General features: G+C 37.7%; 1 pseudogene; it reads left to right on the top strand.

Annotated features, from left to right (window-relative positions):
* Nucleotides 1-4,812: 4,812 nt before the first annotated feature.
* LOC125171297 (60S ribosomal protein L23a-like) lies at nt 4,813-5,274 on the top strand (annotated as a pseudogene).
* The last annotated feature ends 16,323 nt before the right edge of the window (nt 5,275-21,597 follow it).

Genomic DNA, 21,597 nt, shown 5'->3' with positions numbered 1-21,597 from the left:
GAAAGGAAAAGAAACTTTAATTGCTGGGTATGGAGGAGGGGAGAAATACTGACGTACAGAAATGAGATGAGTGGGCCATAAACAACACTCTCAGTATGGGTAAGAGCAAGACTTTTTTTATAGGGAAGAAATGTCATATGAGGAGGAGTTAGCATTTAAAAATATTTCTTCCTTTAAGAGGTCACTTTCACAGGAACTTACTCCCACTTAGTAATTTAGAAATGCGTGATTGCAATCATCATAAATGTTCACTTAAAATATTCAAGAAATAACTATGACTACAGTTGGTAGACTGCATGATAGATTTGCTGAGGGAATAGAAACCTCTTTTGGAGAATTTCGCACTAGATTACGTAGAGAGATGAGTTAGGATGATGTTCCCAAGAGTAATGCCGCATGTTTGATTTCTATGTGGGATGATTGGCTTCTTTCTGTTTCTCTCATCCTTAACCTCTTCCTTATGGCTCATAAGGCAGATTGGTACCAATTGGTCTACAGATCCTAAAGAACTGATAGGTCTCTCTTCTCTTTGTTTCTACTATACTTAATTTGGAACTTTTATCTTTCCATTTGGATATTCCATTAGCTTCTTAAAGCAACTCTCTGCCTCCAAGCCTTTCTCCATTTAATGTGTTTTCTGAAGTACAGCCAGAGTATTCTTTATGAAATACAAAGATGGTCACATCTCTTCCCTGGTTTAAACTCTTCACTGATTCCTCAAGTCCTGCAGAATAAAGTTAAGAGTCCTTAGCATGACTTACAATCATCCTCATCCTATGTCCCCAGGCTTATCTCCAGTCATTCCCACCCACATGTTCAACCTCTGTATATGTGGCAGTTCCAGAGGCTGCCATGTCTGTTGAGAGGCCATTGCTCTTTTTCTTTCCATATAAAATTTTCACTCATTCTACTTTAAACTGAAATGTAATTTTTAATACATGAACATAGATTAATCATGCAAACCATATTACAGTTCTGTCCCTGCTTTGCCCCATGAGCAGGGACAAATGTGTGATTTCCAGAGGCAACCAGATTCGATAATTAGTATTTCTGGTGCTTCTCATTCTTTCTTTATCCATTTGTCTAGCTAGCTAGTTGTCACTTTTCTGATTTAAAAAATTTAGACATTAAGGGTGCTTGGGTGGCTCAGTCATTTAAGTGTCTGACTCTTGGTTTCAGCTCAGGTCATGATCTCATGGTTTGTGAGATTGAATCCTGCATCAGGCTCTGCACTGACAGTGTGGAGCTTGCTTGGGATTCTCTCTCTCTGCCCTACTCCTGCTCATGTTCTCTCTCTCTCTGTCTCTCAAAATAATAAGTAAACTTAATAAAAAAATAAAAAAAATTTAGACATGATCTCAAAATACTACTATAGAAAGTTAGAATTTAGATCCCTTGAAGTCTTTTTCTGCAATATTTGTTTACTTTCTGTACTGGGTAAAAGTCTTATTTGCCTCCTCAGTTTCCCGGGTGATGTCCAGCTCCTAGACTGTGATACTGCTCCCAGGAGATAATCAGTCATTTGCCCTGGAATCTTGGGCCCTTCCTCTTGGCTGCCAGAAGCACAGCTGGGCCAACTAACACAAGGTTTAACATTTCTGGCTCTTGTTACCACATCTGGATTTAGATGAAATTCCAGTGCTCGGAATGTGAAATTCATCTTCCCAATGGCTGTTGGAGGGACCAGATAACCCAACTCAGAAATGAAGGAGAATTATATCTGTGGGTAAATTTTGACCAATGAGAGGCCAACATGTAACAAATGGCCTTTATTGCTTACCATCATGTTGCATTGCTTTATATACTCCTGTCACTCATTGACCTGGATTTGTACCTCTCCAATAAAATCTCAGTATTAAAATTTCTTTAAATATTTTATTTATATTTAAGAAAGAGAGAGAGAGAGAGAATGAGGGAAGGGCAGAGAGAGACACAGAATTTGAAGTAGGCTCCAGGCTCTGAGCTGTCTGCACAGAGCCCAATGCAAAACTTGAACTCATGAGCTGTGAGATCATGACCAGAGATGAAGTTGTACACTTAACCAGCTGAGCCACCCAGGCATCCCAAGCCTCACTATTTAAATTCTTTTGTCAGACCCAGACCCCATTTTTCCAGAGCATTCAAGGCTAAGACACTTTCCTTCCCCAGTGTGTGTGTTTGTGTTTATGTGTTTGTGTGTGTGTGTGTGTGTGTGTGTGTAGACAACTTTTAGTTAATTCAATAATCATAATTTAAATTATCATGGTTCTATACATACTACATATCCCAGCAAAACCAGCAAGAATGATTTTACTTTTCTCCCCCTAAAGCTTTCTATTTTTCCTGGAGTTTAAAATAACATAGATTTTTGTTGTTGTTCACTTAATTTCCTATGCCAATATAGAAATCTTCCCAAACGTTAAAGTTCCTTTAATACAAATAAAAATGTTAGGTAACCTAACAGTTCTTTTGTCTTTGAGATTCCTACTGTAACCTTGTGTTGTCTTGTTCCAATTTGAACTCGTTGACCTTTAGACTTGCTGTTCCACACTATTCTCCAAATTCTCTTTGTGTGTTTTTTTTTTTTATATTCTTTATTTCCTGGATCTAATGCCTTACTTTCTTTTGGTTTACAACCTCATGTTGGTGAAGCACATCCTCCAGTAGTTTCCTAAAAAAAGTACATGGGAGGTAATTTATTTTAAAATCTTAAATGCCTGAGATGGTCTTTTTTAACCTTCATATTTACATAATAAATTATTTGGATAAGGAATTTTTGATTAGAAATAAAATCTTATCAGAATTTTAAAAACACTCCATTTTTCTTCTAGTATATTGCACCACTTCTGAAAAGTTTAATGATAATCTAATTCCCAGTTCTTGTATATAATCAGTTATTTTCTTACAGGAAGTTTTAGTATCTTTTTCTAAATATCTAACATTTTGGATTTCATAACGTTGTGTCTTATTGTGGGTCTTATTTTGTTAATAAGGTACCAGGTGTCATTTTGTAAACTGAAGTTCTTTTTAAAAAATTTTTAAAAAATATTTATTTATTTTTGAGAGAGAGAGAGACAGAGAGAGTGAGTGGGGGAGGGGCAGAGAGAAAAGGAGACACAGAATCTGAAGTGGGCTCCAGGTTCTGAGATATCAGCATAGAGCCTGACACGGGACTCAAATCCATGAACTATGAGATCATTACCTGAGCTGAAGTCAGACACTTAACTGACTGAGCCACCCAGGTGTCCCTATAAACAGGTTCTTAAGTTTTAACAAATTATTTCTTGAATTCTTTCTTTGAAATATTTATGGCTCTTATTTCTTAGCTATTTCATTTATCAATAAGTGTCTTTGTGAGGTTTCTGAATTCTTTTAGGTTCTTGGGGTATAACTGTGCAAAGACTAAAAACCCTATTCTCATGGAGCGTACCTTCTAATGGTAGAGATAGATAAGTTAAATAAGTAAACTAAAAAGTATGTTAGATAGTGATAAATGCTGAGGAATAAAAGGCCAAGAAGGGAGTTATTATTTGGGGTGTGTGTGAAATTTGCAATTTTAGATATGGGGTCAGAAAAAGCTTCACTGAGAGAGTAAGGTTTAAGACCAGAGGAATCAAAAAGTTACCTAGGTAGATCTCTGGGGGAAAAGCCATTTAGGTAGAAAAAATATAAAGTTTGAAGTACAGATGTATTTTAGGAATAGTAAGGAAGCCAGAGTGACCAAACTAAAAGAAGCAAATAGGAGAGTGGGAGGGAATGAGGTTAAAAGCAATTGGGGCCCAAATTATGCCTTGTAGGTAGAAAGGAGACCATTAGAGGGTTTTGAGCAGAGGAATAAAATTATCTAACATATGTCTTAATGGAATCACTTTGGCTGGTATGTTGGGAGTCTGAAAGAGGGCAAAGACAGAAGCAAATGTACTATTTCGGAGGCTGTTGCAACAAATCAAGAGAGAAGTGATAGTGGCTTGTACCAGAGTAATGGCAGTGAGGATTATGAGATGTGGTTGAATTCTTTATATGTTTTGAAGGTAGAAGTGTCATGTTTTGCTGACAGACCATATCTGAGGTGTGAGATAAAAGGAAGGAAGATGACTCAGGATTTTGGCATGAGCCTAAAAAAAGAAGTTGCCAAAAACTGAAAAAGAGAAAAGTACAGGAGGAGAAGATTGTTTTTATCTTTATTTCTGGGAAGAGGGAGGAAAATATAAGTTAGAAGTTTGGAATTAGGCACTGGAAGTATGAGATGTCTGTTACATACCCAAATAAAGATATAAATTGTGAGTTTGATATTTAGCTCTGCATGTTGAGGTGACATATGTGGGTTAGAGAGATATAGATGTAGAAGCCTTCAGCATTCAGGTGGTCCATATGACCATGAGACAGGACTAGATAGCCCAGGGAGTGGGTGTAGATTTTACACTGATTAGAGGGGTGGAAATCTAAAGGTTGAATCTGGAGGCCTTGCCCACATTTAGAGATCAGGTTGATGAGTAAGAAACAGGAAAGACAGAGAGGAAGTGGCCAAGGTGTAGGAGGAAAGCAGGTATGTGTGTAGTTCCACAAGGAAAAGAAAGTTTTCCAAGAAGGTGGGAATCATCAACTCTGTCAGGTGTTACTGATAAACAAAGTGAGATGAGGATGAACCAGTGAAATTTTTTTTGGTGATCTTGATGAGAATAGGTGTAGGGAAGTGGTGAGGTGAAAATTGGACTGGAGTAGATTCAGAGAGAGAGGAGGGAAAGAATTTCAATTAGTGGGTGAAAATACATTTCTTCAGAAGATTTTCTAAAAAAGGCAATAAGAGAAATAAGATGGTATCTTCTTATGAAGATGGTCCCCAAGGTGAAGAAGGAAAACTCTGCCCCTCCCAAAGCCAAAGCCAAAGCCAAAACCAAAGCCAAGGCTTTGAAAGCTAAAAAAGTGGTACTTAAAAGTGTCCACAGTCACAAAAAAATATCCATATGTCACCTATCTTCTGATGGTCCAAGACACTATGTCTTTGAAGGCAGCCCAAATATCCTCCAAAGAGCATCCCTAGGAGAAACAAGCTTGACCACTATGCCATCGTCAAATTCCCCTGACTACTGAGTCAGTCATAAAGAAAATAGAAGACAACACACTTGTGTTGTCAAGGCCAACAAGCACCAGATCAAACAGTCTGGGAAGAAGACTGATGACACTGATGTGGCCAAGGTCAACACCCTGATCAGGTTGAATGGAGAGAAGGCATATATTCGACTGGCTCTTGACTATGATGCTTTGGATGTTGTCAACAAAACTGGGATCATCTAAACTGAGTCCAGCTGGCTAAATATAAATATAAATTTTTTAACCACCCACCCCCCCAAAAGAAGAAAAGAAACAAAAAGAAAAGAAATAAGATGGTAGCTGGAGCTTTACTCTGTATTTTGGGAACAAAGATTATTCAGATGTTGAATATCCTAGATTGATTCTCTTATTTTCCTTCTTCTATTTTATATTTTCCATTTATTTATCTTCCTGTTCTTGCCAGGAGAGTCTTTGATTTTTGTCTTAAAACCCTCTGTTGACTTTTTTTCTATTGTCATTTTAATTTCAAGAGCTGTTCTTTATTTTTGGGTTGTTCATTATTCACACAAATTGTGAGCTCTGTTCTTGTTCTTCATTTATCAAAAGTTCTATTGAAGATATGAAAATTAATATAATATAATATATATTTATATACATAAATAATATAATATATATTTTTGTAAGTAATAAAGCTTTTCAATTTTGGTGTAATTGGGTTTTTACAAAAACAAATAAAGGAGATTTAAGATTTATAAATATGATATAAATGATATAAAGTATAATATAACAAAATCCTTATGCTTAAAATATGACTTTTTTCAGTTTCTTAGTTTTGTTTTATAAGTTTAGTCTCATCCCATCTTCCTAAAGTTACTTATTAAAGTTTTTTTTTCCCCTTAAAGCCTTTTCCTGCTCACCAGTCTTCTACTTTTTTCTGTTTGCTTTGGTCTATATTGCATGTTAGAGGGCTTCCTCAAATATTTGGAGATCCTTGACTGTCCATGTGTAGAGTGGGTCCCGAAAAACTAATTAACAGCTCTGTGTGCCAGGGCAGCACTGGCTGGCTGCCAGCTTTCAATAGAGATGGGAACCAGCTCTTTCCTTGTAGACCTCTATTATCAATGTCTATAGGTCTTCCCCCAGGACCATTCTGTTTTTCCAGAGGAGGATCTTGCAACTTTCTGCTTAGAGAGGTAACTGCAGACTTGAGAAAGGAGTTCAAGAAACCTCACTGGTACAGAGATTTTCACTTAATCTTCTATTTCTTATATGACACCTTGCTCTTGACCTTAGCTGTGTTTGGTGTTTAAGAGTCTCTCAGGTTCAGCTTTTTCTGGAAGGAAGGCTCTTGTCTTCTGTGCAGAGTTCAAAGGTATAGTTCACTGGCTGTGCAGACTGGTAGAAGGGATAGGAGACTTCGAAAAGCTCCAGATTTTTAACCAGTCCTTTTCTTGTTTCATTCTGAATATTGGCTCTTAGAGGCTACCTGGTGGTTCCATTGTCTGAGTCTTTTTGGTATCTTATGGAGCAAATCCACTCAACTCGTACTGGGATGCCGCCTCTGTAGGCAATAGATTTCAGCCTTCTTCCCTCAGCTCAGTCACTTATCACCTCAATAGCTTCTGTCCGTCTCTCACTTCCTCACCAATTCTCTTTGTTCTATTGATTTTAAATTTTGGGGTTAAATATTTACATTATGTAATTTTAAAGAGGTTACTCAGAGGTAAGTATGTATATTCAATGCCCCATATTGACCTGTGACATCACTTACTACTCATTCATTATATTATTCATCATTCACATGTGACCTTCCCAGAGAAGACACTCCTAGACTGAGAGAGCCAAGTTCCCCCTGGGAGCTCTGACACTACTCATGGTAAGTCTCCTATGTTATCCATTGCTTTGTCTTTTTCCAGGACTATAAGCCCTAGGAGGCAAAGACAATGATTTATTTATCTTCAGAGCTCCAAAGCCCAGTACAGTGTTGAATGAATGGATATCTACACAATTTGCCCATTAACCTTTTTGCAGATATGTAGTGTGGACTATAAGGGCAGCATGTACAAAAGTACAAGAGTGGATAAGTAAAATTTTATCACAGAAAAGTGGTTTTCCTATTAAATAGCTCTGTGAAACTAAGCTAATTACCCTCTTTCGGCCTCATTTCCTCAGAATTGTGACAGTAGTAATGGCCACTACAGAGGGTTTATTGGGGTAGGGGGACTAATTTCTTTAATGTATGCAAAACATTTAGCCAAGAGTCTGGCTCATTATAAGCACTCAATTAACTATTATTATTTTAATTTAAATAATAATTTTGGGGTATGTTCTTAGAGATGTTATAGGGTTTTTCTTGCTTCCCCTCCCCCCCCCATGGAATTGCCATAACCAAAGAATTTTTTTAAATATTTTTTTTAATGTTTATTTATTTTGAGAGAGAGAGAGAGTGCAGGGCAGGGGCAGAGAGAGGGAGAGAGAGAATCTCAAGCAGGCTCTGCACTGTCAGCCCAGAGCCTGACATGGGGCTTGAGCTCATGAACCATGAGATCATGACCTGAACTGAACTCAAGAGTTGGGTACTCAACTGACTGAGCCACCCAGGTGCCCCACCAATGAATGTTTTTGATACAATATTAAGAACTAGGCCAGGGGAGAAAAGAGCCTCTATTTGAAGCCCTGGGAAGAAAAGACATGGTTGGGGGTTGGGTCTGGCCTCTAGAGTGAGCTACTCTTGTTCCATTCTTTCCAAAACTCTAGGGAGATGAGTTCTCCCTTTCTTTCCATCTGAGGACACTGGAAAGTTTCAGTTTTCTTTCCTATGGAGAGTAGTTTGAAAAGGACAGATATTTCCTGATTTGTGTAATTCAAGCTTAGTTCAGTTGAAAAAAAAATTAGAAGGAAAGTCAGAAATAATAATAATTAATTATTCACCATGATCAAGTGGGATTCATTCTTGGGATGCAGGGCTGGTTCAACATTCGCAAAACAATCAACGTGATACATCACATTAACAAAAAAAAAAAGAGAAGAACCGTATGATCCTGTCAATCGATGCAGAAAAGGCCTTTGACAAAATCCAGTACCCTTTCTTAATAAAAACCCTTGAGAAAGTCAGGATAGAAGGAACATACTTAAAGATCATAAAAGCCATTTATGAAAAGCCCACAGCTAACATCATCCTCAACGGGGAAAAACTGAGAGCTTTTTCCCTGAGATCAGGAACACGACAAGGATGCCCACTCTCACCGCTGCTGTTTAACATAGTGCTGGAAGTTCTAGCATCAGCAATCAGACAACAAAAGGAAATCAAAGGCATCCAAATTGGCAAAGATGAAGTCAAGCTTTCGCTTTTTGCAGATGACATGATATTATACATGGAAAACCCGATAGACTCCACCAAAAGTCTGCTAGAACTGATACATGAATTCAGCAAAGTTGCAGGATACAAAATCAATGTACAGAAATCAGTTGCATTCTTATACACTAACAATGAAGCAACAGAAAGACAAATAAAGAAACTGATCCCATTCACAATTGCACCAAGAAGCATAAAATACCTAGGAATAAATCTAACCAAAGATGTAAAGGATCTGTATGCTGAAAACTATAGAAAGCTTATGAAGGAAATTGAAGAAGATTTAAAGAAATGGAAAGACATTCCCTGCTCATGGATTGGAAGAATAAATATTGTCAAAATGTCAATACTACCCAAAGCTATCTACACATTCAATGCAATCCCAATCAAAATTGCACCAGCATTCTTCTCGAAACTAGAACAAGCAATCCTAAAATTCATATGGAACCACAAAAGGCCCCGAATAGCCAAAGTAATTTTGAAGAAGAACACCAAAGCAGGAGGCATCACAATCCCAGACTTTAGCCTCTACTACAAAGCTGTAATCATCAAGACAGCATGGTATTGGCACCAAAACAGACACATAGACCAATGGAATAGAAGAGAAACCCCAGAACTAGACCCAAAAACATATGGCCAACTCATCTTTGACAAAGCAGGAAAGAACATCCAATGGAAAAAAGACAGTCTCTTTAACAAATGGTGCTGGGAGAACTGGACAGCAACATGCAGAAGGTTGAAACTAGACCACTTTCTCACACCATTCACAAAAATAAACTCAAAATGGATAAAGGACCTGAATGTGAGACAGGAAACCATCAAAACCTTAGAGGAGAAAGCAGGAAAAGACCTCTCTGACCTCAGCCGTAGCAATCTCTTACTCGACACATCCCCAAAGGCAAGGGAATTAAAAGCAAAAGTGAATTACTGGGACCTTATGAAGATAAAAAGCTTCTGCACAGCAAAGGAAACAACCAACAAAAGTAAAAGGCAACCAATGGAATGGGAAAAGATATTCGCAAATGACATATCGGACAAAGGGCTAGTATCCAAAATCTATAAAGAGCTCACCAAACTCCACACCCGAAAAACAAATAACCCAGTGAAGAAATGGGCAGAAAACATGAATAGACACTTCTCTAAAGAAGACATCCGGATGGCCAACAGGCACATGAAAAGATGTTCAGCGTCACTCCTTATCAGGGAAATACAAATCAAAACCACACTCAGGTATCACCTCACGCCAGTCAGAGTGGCCAAAATGAACAAATCAGGAGACTATAGATGCTGGAGAGGATGTGGAGAAACGGGAACCCTCTTGCACTGTTGGTGGGAATGCAAATTGGTGCAGCCGCTCTGGAAAGCAGTGTGGAGGTTCCTCAGAAAATTAAAAATAGACCTACCCTATGACCCAGCAATAGCACTGCTAGGAATTTATCCAAGGGATACAGGAGTACTGATGCATAGGGGCACTTGTACCCCAATGTTCATAGCAGCACTCTCAACAATAGCCAAATTATGGAAAGAGCCTAAATGTCCATCAACTGATGAATGGATAAAGAAATTGTGGTTTATATACACAATGGAATATTACGTGGCAATGAGAAAAAATGAAATATGGCCTTTTGTAGCAACGTGGATGGAACTGGAGAGTGTGATGCTAAGTGAAATAAGCCATACAGAGAAAGACAGATACCATATGGTTTCACTCTTATGTGGATCCTGAGAAACTTAACAGGAACCCATGGGGGAGGGGAAGGAAAAAAAAAAAAGAGGTTAGAGTGGGAGACAGCCAAAGCATAAGAGACTGTTAAAAACTGAGAACAAACTGAGGGTTGATGGGGGGTGGGAGGGAGGGGAGGGTGGGTGATGGGTATTGAGGAGGGCACCTTTTGGGATGAGCACTGGGTGTTGTATGGAAACCAATTGTTCAATAAATTTCATATATATTAAAAAAAACATAAAAAAAAGAAAGTAAAATTATATTTTTCTAAAAGTAAAATAAAACTTGGATTTTCCAAAGTAAAAAAAAAAAAAAGAAAAGAAATAATAATAATTAAAAAAAAGACATTGAGTAAGTTAAGGTGCGGAATCAAGGTTTTTCAAGCTACATGAAGCATGGGATTTTTGTTTTTCTAAACTCTTCAGAGTTTAGAGTGAAGGAGGGGCAGAACTTGTGGCACTGACTAATAAGAAAATATATGTAATCCCTGGATGTTGAAAATTTGCAGGATTTTTAAGCATGTTAATTGCTTTGACACTTAAAGTAAACCATGAAACAGTATTGGTCAAAAAGAATGGAAACTAACTTAGGTGTTGAAATTGGGTAACTTATTTATTCATTTTTTGGTGAGGGAATAGAAACTGAAACTATGATGGCGAGTAAAATACACATAGTTCCTACTATGACTGAGCCTCAAGACTAATGGAAAAATAAATAGTCTTTAAGGAAAACCCTAAATATGTCATTGTAAATTATAGGGCATTTGAGAGCTATTATCAGGGATGGGGGGTTGGTAGCACTGAAGGAAAGACAATTTCAGAACACGATAGAAGGAAATATTTGGTGGGTTTGGCCACTACAGAGTCCTGTCAGGGTGATGTTTGTTATTAGGAGAGGGTAGAAGAGTCGGTGGCCGCAGAAGCCAATGAAGACCAAAAATAAGCACTGCCTTGAGAAGCGTATGAAAGGACATTCTATGTTTTTCTCAGGGCTACTAGGAGCCATTGAATTACCTTAGCCAAGGAACAATTCCATTCAGGTTTAGTAAAAGATTACATTGGCAACTATGAGAAGTGTTTAGAAGAAGGCAAGAGGAGCCTATTGAGAATAGGTAGGGAGCTAATGTAGTGGTATTGCAAACTAGGGTGCTAGCAGTGGAAATAGAGAAAAGGGGTTGCATTCGATATTCATTTTTGGGGAAATCAGCTGGATTCCCTTGACTGGATGTGGGGAAATGAGGGAGAGGGAGATGTCATAGATGGCTTTTGGATTTCAGAGGGCAGCTGTGAGGAAGAAGAGGCTTGAGAAAAGTATCAAGAGTCAGGGAAGAAACATAGCATGGCATAGTTAAGAGCAGTTAATAAATACAGATGGTAGCTGATTTAGGACAATTTGGCTTATGGCTTTTTGACTTTATCATGGTGTGAAAACAATATACATTCAGTAGAAACTCTACCTTGAGTTTTGAATTTTGATCTTTTCTCAGGGCAGTGATATGTACAGGGTACTCTCTGGTGATGCTAGGCAGCAACAAGGAGCCACAGCTTCCAGTTGGCCACGTGACCTCAAGGGTGAAGAACAGATATGCTTGCAACCATTCTGCGCACCCATTCTCATTTTCAGTACAGTATTCAATAAATTACATAAGATAGTCAACACTTTATAATAAATTAGGCTTTGTATTAGACGATTGTGCCCAACTGTAGATTCATGTAAGTGTTCTGAACGTGTTTAAGGTAGGTGAGGCTAAGCTATAACGTTCGGTAGGTTAAGTGTATTGAATGCATTTTTGACTTTTGGTATTTTCAACTTACGATGGGTTTGTTGGGATGTCACCCATTGTGAATCAAGGAACATCTGTAATTAGTTTTTTCCTGTTAACCAATCCTTCCAGTTCTGGATTATGTCTTGACTTCATTAAAACTTCTCTGACCACCCGAGGCACAAATCAGTTGGCCATCACCTCACATCTTCTGGAGTACTTGCGACTCACCTGAAGTAACATGCTGCCCCTTGCACATGCTGTCCCTTATTCTGCTGACCTTGGTACGTGACGCTCTTCTTTTTACACCTAGATTGTAAACTCAGTGGCAGGGGACCTGTTCTTATACTCCTTTGAATACTCAAAATCATTTATTAGCATTTGTACCTAGTGGGGTCTCAATAAAGATTTTTTGACTATTTAGTAATTGGAAATATTATCACTTTGAGAGAAATTCTGAAAAGGACGTGTTATTGTTAGTGATTCTTCTCTCATATTCTGTTCAGAGGAAAAAATAGATCACGTGTCTAATCTCATTTCTGAAATATCTTTGTGAGGATGCAATATAAAGAACTATAGAATTGGGGGCCTGGGTGGCTCAATCGGTTGAGTGTCCAACTCTTTTTTTTTTTTAATTTTTTTAATGTTTATTTATTTTTGAGAGAGAAAAAGAGATAGGACATGAGTGGGGGAAAGGCAGAGAGAGAGGGAGGATACAGGGAGTCTGAAGCAGGGTCCAGGCTCTGAGCTGTCAGCACAGAACCTGACACAGGACTCGAACCCACGAGCCGTGAGATCATGACCTGAGTTGAAGTCACTTAGCTGGCTGAGCCACCCAGGTGCCCTGAGTGTACAATTCTTGATCTCTGTGCAGGTCATGACTTCACAGTTTGTTAGATCGAGCCCTGCTTTGGGCTCTGTTCTGACAGCATGGAGCTGCTTGGGATTATCTCCCTCTCTCTTTCTCCCCCCCCCCCCAATAAAAAAATAAACGTAAAAAAAAAGAACTATAGAATTATTTATAGTGGCTATAGTTTATTGTAATCTATAAGTTTAGTAAAGAGAGACTGAGGGAATCCTGCGTATTTGTTTTTAAGTCTCTGTATTCATTGATCCTGTTAGAGGTGATGGGTGCATTTGGAAAAACAAGGTGATGGTGGGGTGGAGGGAGGAGGAGATGAGTGAGGGGAGGAAGGGAGGTGAGAGAAGACTTACTAAAATACACACAAAACGTGTGTCTGTGTAATCCGTGAAAAATGTTGCAATGAGGCCCAAAGAGTGCTCTAAAATGATGCCTATAGTGGTACAAGTCACACCCACTACCTTCTATGCCTCATGGTTAGTGGTGAATGTGGGACAGGGCATGCTGACCATGTGGCTCTTTGATGGGCTTCTCCAACTCCTCGTTTGTCTCAGACTGCTTGTAAAGCAGCCTGTTACAACTTCTTTTGTCCATCATCCTTTAGAGTTTTGTAAGTGAGGGTGGGGACAGATGATTACTGCTGCCACTTATCTATAAGCTCCTGCTGTTATTATTAATCATAGTTTGCTCTTTACTAATGTGAGCACTTACATGGAAATAAAAGGCATTAATTGAATAGCTCATGTATGGTAGGATTTGGGGTAGGCAGCTTTGAAGACATAGATATGAAAACAAACCCCAAAATTTATGATCTCAAAGAGCATACAGTAGCAAAGTCCAGTGTGTACATAGACATACAACTTTTCACTATGGTAGTAGAGATTTTTTTTTTTCTATAGAAAGCTTATCTATTGGTATTTAAGGCTTTAGAAATCAGGATTAGCAGCTTTATTTCTCCATGTGTTAGCTATGTGATCTGGGCAAGATACTTAATTTTTCTGAGCCTTATTTAATGTTTATTTATTTTTGAGAGAGAGACAGAGACAGAGACAGAGACAGAGCATGATTGGGGGAGGGGCAGAGATTGAGGGAGACAGGATCTGAAGTAGGCTCCAGGCTCTGAGCTGTCAACACAGAGCCTGATGCAGGGCTCAAACCCACAAATCACGAGATCATTACCTGAGCCGAAGTCATACGCTCAACCCACTGAGCCACCCAGGTGCCCCTCTCTAAGCCTTATTTGCATTAGTCCCGAAATGAAGATAGTGACACCTTCATTCTAGGGTTGTTGTAGAAATTAAATAAAATAATACAGTCAAAGCTTCTAGTGTATGTATTATACATGTTGAGTGCTTAATAAATCATATATATGCAAACATGAAGATCTATTCCACTTGTCTAACAAGTGCTTTCATATTCATTTGCAGTTCTGATCTTTCTTTTGCAAAGACAAAGTTGATGATAATGATCTATTTCTTAGGGCTGAGTCAGACCAGTTGGCCCAAGGACCCACTGTTTCTTCACAGCCCATGCAGCACCCTTCCATGGTTTAGACTTCCGCCCACTCCACCCTTCCTTCTCCCTCCTAATTGCTTCCCACCCACCCTCACAGGACTTTCCCTTTCTCCCACTCCAAATGATTATGCAAGAGTCAGGTTGCTCTTGACAATATATACTTATAAGAGCAAAATTCAGAATAAATACTTGGTTATTTCAAAGAATGAAATGAGGCATCTTGTCTCGCACTTTACCCATGAGTCAAGAAATTTATGGGCATGAGTATCAATATCATCTTCACCGATCTGAAATAAACTTGATAAGTTGTTCGCTGTTTCCTGGCTTCAGCTTTCTTGTTTGTAAAACAGATGATTGTGAAATGGGAAGGTTGGGTTGCCTCTGGTGACTGGAGATGTGTTATGGTGAGGAGCACTGGGAAAGTGTTGGGCGAAAAGATCACTGTCAGAGAAATCAAGAGATCCAGATTCTTGATTTTAGACTGGAAATTAAAGTATGGGAAGAAAAGGAAAGACCTGACTTTTCTAAAATATTCTGGCACTAATCCATCTTATACTGGAAATGTTTTGGTGATTCTTACTTAGTTTAAACATGGAGAGGAGTAAAAGAATGCTGAGAAAGGAATGGGAAGAAATATCAGAGATCCAGGGTGTTGGTGCTGGGGATGGGATGGTCAGAGTTACTGTCAATTCAACCCCAGGACTTTGCTCATATAGGCACCAAAGGATATTGCCTTCCTTGTTTGTCCCCAAGAAAGATAGTTTTCCAAAGTTAAAGGATAAGCACTATATTTAATTGTTCACTAGATCTATTGGACAAGGGTTTATCCATCGCTTTCTGGGATAAATGTGTATTTTCAGCCAATATTATATTTTTGGGTGCTTATTTTCATAAAGCAGTAATTTTTTAATTTTTATAAGGGATAGAGAATTATTATCTCTGAGATGAAGCTAGAATATCACTCCCAAGACTGTCCTCTTCTCAATCCATCTTCCCCACACAAATTTAAATTGCTCAATGTAATTTCAAATCTTAGATTTAAAAATAAGAATACAGACTTCCCAGTCACTGTCTGCCTGAGATATTATTGCCTTGAGATGCTCAGAAGTCAAGAGAGCATGTTATATATAATCATTAGTTCATTAAGCTAGCCCCCTTTTTCCATAAGTAACAAACCACAGTGCCACTTACACTGTCATTCCATTCATTAACAAAAAAAAGTACCGACTTTTCATTACTATCACTGTGACAGGTTTAACATATTTTCTTACCTGCAGAAACTAAAGAAAGCATTTCTGACCATTAAGAATAAAGTCATCCATCCAGAACTGAGCTTTTCTCTAAAATGGTACTCGTTAGGCAATCCTCATTTGCAGGGAAGGAAATGAAAGAATTATATGACAGAGAGTGACTGTTTGGAGAAGAGAGACAGGAGAAACCCTACATTCAATGTTTAGGGGAAGTAATATTGGAGCTGAGAACAGAAGGGTAACAATGACAAATGGTCTTTAATCATTGCGCATTTAATTATATTCTAGTCATTTACATACATGAATTCACGTGTCCTGGGACTCGTGCTCCCAATTCTGCTTTAAAAAGTCTCTGCTCTTGTAGTTAAGTTCCATGAAGAACGGGAGAAAACCATTTCAGAAAAAGCAGCGGCAGGGGGAAAGTCTCTAAGCTGGTATGAAGTCAGGTATGTTGAAGAATGGGAAGAAGTCTAGAGTGGCTTGTGCGGAATAAGCTAGGGGGAAAAAAATATTATATATGGGAAAGTGTGTTGGAAACCAGAGTAAAGAATTTTGATTTTATACTTTAGTCTTTGGACTCATTATCTCAATCACTATCTTAATAATTTGAAGGTCAATTTGCTTCTAATTTGTACTCTGTGCAATAATCCTGAGCATACCAGGACAATAGACACGAGAGTTTTTTTTTTAAAAAATCATAGTATTTTATGCTCAGTATTATACAGATAATTATTGAGTGTGAGACTCTTTAGGTAACAAATATTTCTACTCCTTAAAATATCCAAGTGTAAATAATTCACCACATTGAATAATATCATTTCCCATAGTCCAAACCAGGTCTATTGACCACTCCAGCAGATTGTTGCTATTAGGTGCAATTTCCTCCTAAGGCATTCAAGAAAGTATAAATATTTAACATCTTTGAGCAATTTGAGCAATCATAGTTTGCTCTGATATTAAAAATGCAATAGCAATGAAAAGTCTTTCTAACAGAATACAAATCCAGATCTAAATAAATGCAGCATTCTTGTCTATAAACTTTTCAGGAAACCTTGCACATCTTCAATGGCATTGTTTCAGGTTAGGCTTGTCCTTTTAACACACTGAGTCTCTGTTCGGTGATCAGAGCTGTCTGTCTAGCATTTCATCTCACTGGGGAATTGGCTTCTGGGTTTGATCACGCTTAACAAGCAATGTCCACCACGTAAGCAAGGACAAAGCTCTTTGTTGGTACCGAGGAGGTTAACATTCTAAAATACCACGATAGGTAGAAACAGAAATGACTTTTATTCTTCTGTGTAGAATTAGAGAGCTGAGTTCTTTCAGGATGATGGAGTAGATATTTTGGAAGTACCAAATCTTACAAGAATCCTCCTTGACAGAAACAAAAGCAAAAATTCAAAACGGAGGGTAGCCTAACACTTAGGGTATTAAGAACACATGAAAAAGAAGATTGACCATGAGGTTGGTGAGGATTGTTTTGGGTCAGTTACTAAGGAAAGGACAGAAAAAACTTGATTCAGATGTAGGTACTAAGTGTTTATTATTTGAGTCCAGAAATGGATGGGAGTGGGTAAAAGGGGATGTTCCCTCAGTAGGTTGATGTTTTTGGCAACATTACAACTGATGTTGCAAGAAGGGAAATAGTCTCAAGATGAAAATCTCTTACAGGTTGGCATTTGCCCAAAACTGTAATGTTGACAGGGAAGTGTGGGCACACCCAAAAACATCCTGATTAAATTGCAGGTGTTGTGCAAAAGCAAGTGGGAAGAGCAAATATTTTATAACTAGTAAGCAGATTTTGGCAGTTGCCTTATATATAGTGTGTGAGATTATAAAATCTTAAGGCACAAGGTAATTGTTTTATATTTCTGTTGTAAAAGAGAGTTTTGCTCAGAGACTCATACACTATTTGATTTGGAAAAGACTTTTCAGATCATCTCTTCTAATGGGCTTTTTATTTTTTAGCAGAAATAACTCTTTTCAAATAACATTTTAAACTGAGCTCTGCTAAGGGCTCCAGTGTGGCTCAGTTTTAAGTGTCCGATTCATAGTCATGATCTCCAGGTTATTGAGTTTGAGCCCCACATCAGGTTCTGTGCTGACAGCTCAGAGCCTGGAGCCTGCTTCAGATTCTGTTTCCCTCTTTCTCTACCCCTCCCCTGCTCGCACTCTGTCTCTCTCTCTCTCTCAAAAATAAATAAACATTAAAAAAACTTAAAAATAATTAAAAAAGTAAATTGAACTCTGCTATATAAAAACAGATGAGGGCACCTGGAGGCTTAGTTGCTTAAGCATCAGACTCTGATCTCGGCGCAGGTCATGATCTCACGGTTTTGTGAGTTCGAGCCCCACATCTGACTCTGTGCTGACAGCATGGAGCCTGTCTGGGTTTCTCTCTCTCCTCTCTCTCTACCCCTCTCCCGCTTGCTCTGTGCCCCCCGCCTCTCCAAATAAACATTTAAAAAAATTAAAAAATATAAACAGATGGTATTTTATTAGTAAAAATGACCTTAGAAGTTTAAATGGAACATATTTATTCTTTATATAGTGACCGAATGGACCTAATGGAGTTGTTTTGATTAATACAAAGGCTTGGAATCAGAGCTACTGTGGGGCACTTGTGATTTCATGAAATCCTTAGCTTCTCATTTATTTTAGGATTTTTGTGTGTTTGCACATGATTAAAAAAGTCCCGATTTCCGCAGACAGCTAGCTGCAAATGGGAGGTTTCAGCAGATCCCTTTGTAATCTCAGGATATTCTTGGAGGAGAATCTTTTATCCTGAGGTCCACTCAAAAATGAGTCAAACTGGAAACACAAGTTAATGCATTAGTGGTTTCCAATGTGCTGACATCTGGCATATAACTCCTTGGAGTGTTCTAAATATTATGATATTTAAAATGTTTCCACACTCCTTAAAATGCAAATTGAGCCCAATATCTATTGAGCCCTTTCCACAGAAGTTCTTCCACAGAAACCCAGGGCTCAAAAGTTGTTAGTGGTGGTGTGGTAATTATTTCAGGCTTTCCTGAACTGAAGTGTGTGCAATCCAGCAAAATAAACAAGCTTAACACTGTTAAATAAAATAATTCATGTTCTAGCGAGGAAATGTCACAGTAGAAACTAGACCCTGAGCCTCTTGACTTCCTTCCTGTTTCATGTTTGTGGAGAATGAATTGAACACAATATAGTAATGGTTCACTTATTGTCAGTTTTATTCACTTAGCACTTTAGTTTTATTCATGAGGATATGCCTTATGGGCTCCCATTCCATCTTTTTAATAGGTGTTTCACCGGCTAGATTGAAAGTCCCTTGTCCAAAGGAACTAAGCCACATATTTTTTTATAGCCACCAGTGTCGTGTGTGTAGAGTAGGATATTAGTGACCTATTGATTATGCATTCAAGAAAGATGTGAACTTATTCTCATATAAACATCTATTATTGATAATGTAGTTGATGGTGAAGTGTTCTGTTGATGTTTCAAGCTGTACCATTTTCAGTGCATAGATGAATCTGTCCACAGTTTTGTTTAAAATTTCATGTAACATTTTTATGTACTGTTAGTGAATTAAAGGGGGATATACCGAATAACCACTATGTCCCCAGCAATTGGTATAATTCCATGGACACAACGGTAAGTCTTTTGTGCAACTATTTCACATACCATAAATACAAACAGGTGTTCAAAAGAAACCATCATGCCAAGTTAGCAGCTATCATTGTTGAGTTTGACACTAAATTGGGTTTTTAATTAGGATGATTGGTATTTTCTCCTTCTTTTACTTGGAATGGTAGCATTCAAAAACTGAAATATCGTCAGATCTGGTTTTCTGTTGTGGGAAGATTAAAATTCCTTCTTCAGAAACATCCTGGCTTTGTTTCACATTATTTCTTATCTCGCTCCTCATGGGAGGGTTATTACCCATCCAAGTAGAAGACCTGTTTAGCTCCTTAATGTTCATGGCAAGATTTCAATCTTATTTTTTTTTCTAAAATGTTAGATTGAACTCAAAAACTTGATGTTTTGTAGATAAAAAATAATTGAAAATTAGCAGTTTCACGTGGTTCCGCCAAGTGTATGAATTCAACTGAAATCAAGTTGTTTGCTATCCAGCTCTTATCAAAAGCTCTATGGATAAAAGTGATAATAATAGAGGTTTGGTTTAAAGCAGAGGTCGACAAACTTTTTGTGAGAGGGCCAGTTAGGAAATATTTTAGGCTTTGTGGGTCAGTCTATAGCAACTACTCAATTCTATTGTTGTAGCATGAAAGCACCCATAGACACAGAGCAAATGAATGGCTGTGGCTGTGTTCCGATAAAACTTTATTTATAAAAACAGGCACTGGGCTGAATTTGGCCTGGAATCATAGTGTGCTCACATCCTTGGACCATGTTCTTTCGGTATGAATCGCCTTTGCAGAATTACCTTGTGGTGGTTAGCTTTCGTGGGGGGAGGAGTTGGGAAACAACCATAAAAAATTCTTTATTACATTTGCTCTGGGGATGTTACACAAAAATATTATTCATATGATTAGCCAGCATTCCACCTAATATCTAGCTAATCCCTAGAATAATCCCTAGCTAATATCTAGGTAATGATTTGTTTCTTCTCTTGCCTAAATGGTTTTTATGATAATAAAACTCTGGCTGTCTCCCTTTTTTTGCTTTTGTTACCAGGAATATCAATACCAAATCCATGCTTCAGTTACAGCCACTATGTTGACATTTATGTTCTGTAGAGGTGAATTCCCTTCTTTCTTATAATCAGCCTTGATTTGACTATATATTTAAATTGAATTTTCCCTAACTTTAGAAATTTTGAATTGTAATCTGCTACTCTCTTGCATGCTTCTTTGTTGTGAACAGGCTCAAATTCTTCTGGATCATGTTCGAGAGTAAACATACAGAGTAGGTACCTGATCCATGTTCATATCTGAAAGTCAATTTCCTGTAAACTTTTAGTATCTAAGGTACACAAGTATATACTATTGAATTATTTTAATCCAACACATAACTTATGCATATATATTCTTCTGCTCTCAAGAAGTTTATAGCTGGTTGGGGGAGACATACATATGAACAAATAGTGACAAAGCTACAAGATAATTGTCCTAACGGAGGTACATGTACCATGCAGCCTGAAGCTCGAGTTTTAGGGAATGATGCTGTTGCAACATCTTCCTCCTTGGCGCGATGAGACCAACTATGCCAAAACAAACCTTTTGTGAATAGTCATTATTTCTTATAGAAAAGCTTAAAGGCATATAAGTAAGATGATGCTTGATGTTTTGATTTCCTGCCTTAACGAGCTCAAAACGCTCTTCTACAATTAATTCAGAACTTATGATTTATACTTCAGAAAAACATTAATTTCAACCAAGTTTTATTAAGTGCTTGTTAAAGGCATTAGTTCCTTATATCTAAATTAATCCCTGAGCATTTCAAGGGTTTGAGTTGATATTTCAGTCCACCAGCTTTTTTCACCAGAAAAGCCAAGATATCCCTTCGTGTTATTTGAGACACACAAGCAAGGATAGGCTGGATGCTTAAAAATTCATAAACACTATTTTAATGACATTAAAGCAACTCACCATACAAGAAAAATATTATTTATAATTATTCTGTCTCAAAAAATTATTCTTCTCAGTGAGTTAAGCTATTTATTTAATTCATATGCAAAATATTTCAACACTGTTAAAATTATAGTTTATGTTGTTTGTGTTTAAGCAACTAAACATAAGATTTTTTTCCAAGCCATACATTTTTACATTTATAATTTTAATATCTAAAATTTATTTCCTCACCAAATATTTACTGAACACCTATTATGTGCTCAGTATATAAGTTTCTTGGCTTCAAAAAGGCTACCTCTTCATGGGAGAAGACAGATGATAAACCTAGAGACAGATTCTTAAAAAGATGTAATTAATTGGTGATTACAGCTATTATAAAAATAAAACACAGAAATGAGATAATGAAAAACTGTTGAAGGATGGTGGTGGGTGGTAATCTCTCAAGGTCTCTGTAAAGAACAGTAAGAAGAAGCCAGCAAGTGGAAACCTAGCAGGGGGGAGCAATTATTTAGAATTTATT

The sequence above is a fragment of the Prionailurus viverrinus genome, chromosome B4, assembly GCF_022837055.1.
Source record: "Prionailurus viverrinus isolate Anna chromosome B4, UM_Priviv_1.0, whole genome shotgun sequence".
Classification (NCBI taxonomy): domain Eukaryota; kingdom Metazoa; phylum Chordata; class Mammalia; order Carnivora; family Felidae; genus Prionailurus; species Prionailurus viverrinus.
This window is presented reverse-complemented; position numbering and strand designations above follow the sequence as displayed.